This window comes from Amblyraja radiata, chromosome 13, assembly GCF_010909765.2.
Source record: "Amblyraja radiata isolate CabotCenter1 chromosome 13, sAmbRad1.1.pri, whole genome shotgun sequence".
Taxonomy (NCBI): Eukaryota; Metazoa; Chordata; class Chondrichthyes; order Rajiformes; family Rajidae; genus Amblyraja; species Amblyraja radiata.
Window position 1 is genome coordinate 51,531,940 of NC_045968.1, and position 5,448 is coordinate 51,537,387.

The 5,448-nt window shown below is 43.1% G+C and overlaps 1 long non-coding RNA gene across 1 annotated transcript; it reads left to right on the forward strand.

Annotated features, from left to right (window-relative positions):
- Positions 1-3,341: 3,341 nt before the first annotated feature.
- On the forward strand, positions 3,342-4,965 carry LOC116980191. Its single transcript, XR_004413884.1, has 2 exons — positions 3,342-3,418; positions 4,713-4,965. It is a non-coding gene; the product is annotated as an uncharacterized LOC116980191 (long non-coding RNA).
- The last annotated feature ends 483 nt before the right edge of the window (positions 4,966-5,448 follow it).

Genomic DNA, 5,448 nt, shown 5'->3' on the forward strand with positions numbered 1-5,448 from the left:
ATTCAAAATGATGCATGGTCTTCTCTGGGCTCCATAATTTGTCCCTAACTTTCTATTTCCACTAGTTCAGTGATAATGGCCTTAAAATTCTTCACAACCAGATGTTGTTATATTCAGGATCAGTGGGATGGCAATCGGTTTTCAGGAACAGCCAAGCAGCCTTAAAACATCAAAATAAATGCAGATAATCTTTTAAACTAAAATTACTTACCATAATCCTTTATGTCTGTTCTTCTCCTTTTATGCAAAGACTAAGTTTGTGAATATTCTTTTTTTAAACTGCAGCAGAATGATATCTGAAATAAAAACAGTATTGGAAACACTCAGCAGGCTATGCAGCATCTGTGGAAAGAGAATCAGTGTCTTCAGCCTGAAACGCTGACTCTGTTTCACATCTCACAGATGTTACCTGATTTTTCCAACAAATACCAACATTGAACATTCCCCCCAAAATATAGCCCAGTGTGGTGAATCATCCCTGCGTTTTTACACCCATAAACCTCTGAATATTAATGCAATGCTGTATATTGAGATCAATATGAAATAAATGCCTAAATACAGTATGGTCTGACTTACATTTTGGAATTTCCATATGCGTGCTGAAATTGCGAAAAAGCAGGGCTAGCAGAACCAGATTTTCCGGGCAAACTGGAATTGAGTGGCAAATTTTCAAGTTGTGAACTTTACAGGGCATTATGGAATGTACTGTTGATGTACTAATCTGGTCCAAGCTAACAAAGCTGTCACTTATTAGTTTAATGTTTGGTTTAACCTTTCAGGTACCTTGCATCACTCAAGAAACTGGATTCAAGAAAAACTTCATGGAAGAGAAATTCAAAACAAGTTAGTGAAAACACATACAGAACTTCCACGAAATTAATGTTGATGCATACTTAAGTATATTGCATGCACAAACATTAATAAGAACAGTGGCGCAGTGGTAGAGTTGCTCACATACAGCGCCAGAGACCCGAGTTCGATTCTGACCAGGGGTACTCTCTGTACGGAATTTGTACGTTCTCTCTGTGACCACGTGGGTTGTCTCCGGGTGCCCCGTTTTCTCTCACATTCCAAAGATGTACAGGTTTGTAGGTTAATTGGCTTCTGTAAATTGTCCCTAGTGTGAACGATGTGAAATTTGGATAACATAGAACTAGTGTACAGGTGTTTGATGGTCAACTTGGTTGGTCAATGGGCCTGTTTCCATGCTGTATTTCTAAACTAAACTGAACTAAATTAAAGAGATTACACAGGTATAAAGGCCGTGTGTAATTGACAGAGGATAAATTGGTTCAATAGTCATTGTAGTATTTGCAGGCCCCAATGTTTTCTTATAATTGGATAAAATGACGCCATCAAGCCAGACCAAGATCCAGATAAGAAGGGAATGTACATCAAACCTGTCTGGTGATAAGACTGTTATAAATGATGTTATGCACCTCACCTCTGTGTGGACCTTTCATCCAGCATCTCTGGAGAAAAGGAATATGTGACATTTCGGGTCGAGAAGGGTCTTAACCCAAAACATCATCTATTTCTTTTCTCCAGACATGCTGTCTGACCCACTGAGTTACTCCAGCTTTTTGTGTCTTTCATCCACTTGTTCCAGTTACTGCAATTTTGCTTACACATCAATTCCGTTTGCAGCAATACACAAAGTTCTTTGCAAATAGAAGTCTGCAAGCCTGTAAGTTGATTTTGTTTTGCTGCCCACATTGTTTGCTGTAAACTATATTAATCAGTTTGCCCAAAGTCCTGTCTTCCATGCAACTCTTTGCCACAGTGCTGTCAATAGGCACACGATGTTAGGATTGCATCTTGTAAATAGAAATCTCAGGCAGCAAAGATGATAAAGGTTTTCCCCTGAATATTGGCTATGTTATCCATGCAGTTGAAAATCCTCATATCCTTTTATTGTCTGTAATTATCTCATCTGCTATTGTCGTGTTTCTGGCAGATATGCAACCAAAACTTTTAAAACTTATTACCACATTGATTAGCTTTGCCCCTTTTTCAAACCTTTTTGCTGCAATATTGACAAAATGTTTTTTAAAAAAGTTACTAAAACATTTGGAGGAAAGAACAATATCATTCATGTGGTGACAAACAAAAGCAACTTCCATTTAAATAGCAACTCAAATTTAGCAAACGTAACAAAGGTGCTTCTTTATCAAACAAAATAAATGAACATCAGGGTAGATGAGGTAATGACCAAGCTTACCCAAAGCTTTGTTAAAGAGGAAAGTGAGGAAGAAAGGCTGCGAGATCTTGGAAAATAGTTCAAAGCTTGGTGTTTTGACAGCTGAACACATGACCAACCATGAGTAATTAAATTCAGAGGAGTTATAGTCAGAGGAGATTACAGAGAAATATTTGGGTATTAACGTTAAACTTTAGCAATGCAACGTCACGCAATGCTTGTGATATTTCAGGGGTGGCACAGTGCAACAGGTAGAGCAGCTGCCTCACAGCTCCAAAGAATCAGGTGTGATCTTGAGGTGTTGCATGTTGGGAGGTTGAATGTAATGAGAGTGTATACAGTTAATGGCAAGACCCTTGATAACATTGATGTGCAGAGGGACCTTGGAGCCCAAGATCATTGCTGGGGGCATTGAATATAAGAGTCAGGAAGACTTGATGCAGCTCTACAGGGGTTAGGCCACATTTGGGGTATTGCATGCAGTTCTGGTCGCCTCATTACAGGAAAGACATGGTAGCTTTGGGTGCATAGAGTGCAGAGGAGGGTTACCAGAAAGTGGCCTGGATTAGAGGATTGCGGGAGAGGGAGAGGTCGAATAGACTTGGATTGTTTGGTACGTCGGAGGTTGCAGGGAGACTGGATAGATGTATATAAAATTATGAGGCATAGATGGGATAGACAGTCAGACCCTTTTTCCCAGGTTGGAAATGTCCAACATTTGAGGGCATAGCTATAAATTGAGAGGGGGGAAATATAATGGAGATGTGCGGGGCAAGCTTTATACACAGAGCGTGGTGGAGGCCTGGAACGCTTGTCAGGGATGGTGGTGGAGGCAGATACAATAGTGTTGTTTAAGAAGCTTTTAGATAGGCACAGGGATATGCAGGGAATGGAAGGATATGGATCACTTGCAGGCAGATGAGATCAGTTCAGCTATGCATCGTGTTTGGCACAAACATGGTGGGCTGTACTGTTTTGTGTTCTATGAACTTGGGCGTTGTCTGTGCAGAGTTTGTATGTTTCCCTGTAAGTCCACTGGATTAGCATGAATTGGCTTTTAAAAAGTTAAAGGAAGCAACATTTTTATTGCTCCCTGAATTGACATGGTAAATGGGTAATTATCATCCTTATTTCATTCATGGGCTAACATGGAATCTGTAAATCAGGTGACGAGGAAGAAGGGAAAGAAAGAGAAAACGTCTGCAAAGATAATTAAAGGTACAGTGGATTTATATAACACTAGACCAAGGGGGACCCGTTGGGTCCCGTCCCCTCAACGCACGGTTGCGGGGGGAGGGGGGAGGGGCTGCAGCGTCACACACACCCTAACCACCCCCCTTGATATTATATTAATATTAATCATTCACTCCTTTTACCCCATCCCCACCCTATCCACTGACGCATACCCCCCCCCCCCCTCGCAGGCGTGTCTAGAGAGGGGAGGGGTAGAGAGAGAGGGGATAGAGACACAGAGAGAGAGAGGGGGAGAGGGGGGCGGGAAAGAGGAGGGAGGGAAGAGGGGGGGCACAGGGGTGGGGGGGAAATGGGGGGAAAATGGGGGGGAAAGAGTAGGGGGGAAAGAGGGGGGGAAGAGGGCGGAAAGAGGGAGGGGGAAAAAAGGGGGGAAAGGGGGGGAGGGGGGAAAGGGGGAGAAAGAGGGAGGAAGAGGGGAGAGGAGGAGGAGGAGGGAGGAGAGGAGGAGGGGAGAGAGGAGGAGGAGGGAGAGAGGAGGAGGAGAGGAGGAGGGCAGGAGAGGAGGAGGGGAGAGAGGAGGAGGAGGGGAGAGAGGAGGAGGGGGGAGAGGAGGAAGGGGTGGGGAGCGGGCAACGGGGAGCAGGCAGCGGGTCCTGCGTTAACCAAAGGACTGCGTGTTCAGCGGCTTCAATCCAGAGCCCGGGGAGGGAGGGGTCGTCACATGGGAGGGCTGGTTCACAAACGCAATACTCCCTCGCGGCTCCTGGCTGCAGGCTTCAGGCTCCAGGGCCCGAGTACGTGGGGGGGGGGGAGTGGTCGGGGGGAGGTTGACGTCACTCGCAGCACGTGAAACATAGCGCAGGCCGTGCGACGCAGATGCATTGTGACGTCATCACGTCATCAGCAAAAGCAAGGCGTTTTTTTTCTAAGTTCTTTCAGATACACACACACACACACACACACACACACACACACACACACACACACACACACACACACACACACACACACACACACACACACACACACACACACACACACACACACACACACACACACACACACACACACACACACACACACACACACACACACACACATATCCAAGATCAGAGTTTTAGAATTATATAGATATACTAAAACACACACTAAAATTACTGCATCTTCCTTTACTTTGTTTTTTTAAATATTTCAAGTCACAATGACTTATTGAATTGCAATACCACCATCAATAGTTTGGTGTGCAAATTAAAAATAATGACCAAAATGAATAGTTGTAGCAAAATAAGACTCATGATTTAAACTGATTTTTTTCCAGGCACTAAATCAGAAAGTTGGCCGCACTGAACTGAAAAATTGAAAGTAATCACCTTGGCTTTATGTTCTCTACTTTCTGCTTGTCCCTTTGGACCGAGAGGTTACTGCACTGCGTACATGGCTAGCTCTCTGAAACAAGGTCTGCCATTTATTACCTCTCTCAGTGCAGATCACGAGTGAATGATTTCGGTTGTGATTTCTCAGAGTGGGCCTCTGTGACTATGGAATGAAAATAAAGAATAGAATTATTTTTATTCCTCTTTCTCCTGGGTCTATCTTTTGTCATTTTTGGATCATTCTCCACTTCTGTGATGCTGACTGTTTGGGAATGACAGAGGTAACAGTTCCACTCTGCTCGGATGGTTAGTTGCAGGTACAGATATTGCCAATCTTATGTATTTCTATCCAAGAACTGTGATGGTGAGGTCAATGGATAACAAAATGATGTTCACCATTGGCATTCTCTCCATTTCTGACTTGTCAACCATCATCTCTGCCAATGAAGATTTAAAAAAATATATATTTTCCCAAATTAATTCCAACCAAATTGAGTCAAACCAAAGGTGTCTCAAACTTCAGGTGAATAACGTCAGAATAAATTTCAACCGTTTAAACCAATTAATCTGATTGCATGCCTTAAAGTGGTATTTGGTTTTACTGACTTCCCACCTCTCAGAACACAAACAACTTGTAATTTTTGTTTATCAGTAATTGCGGGCAGAATTTATTTTAAAAAT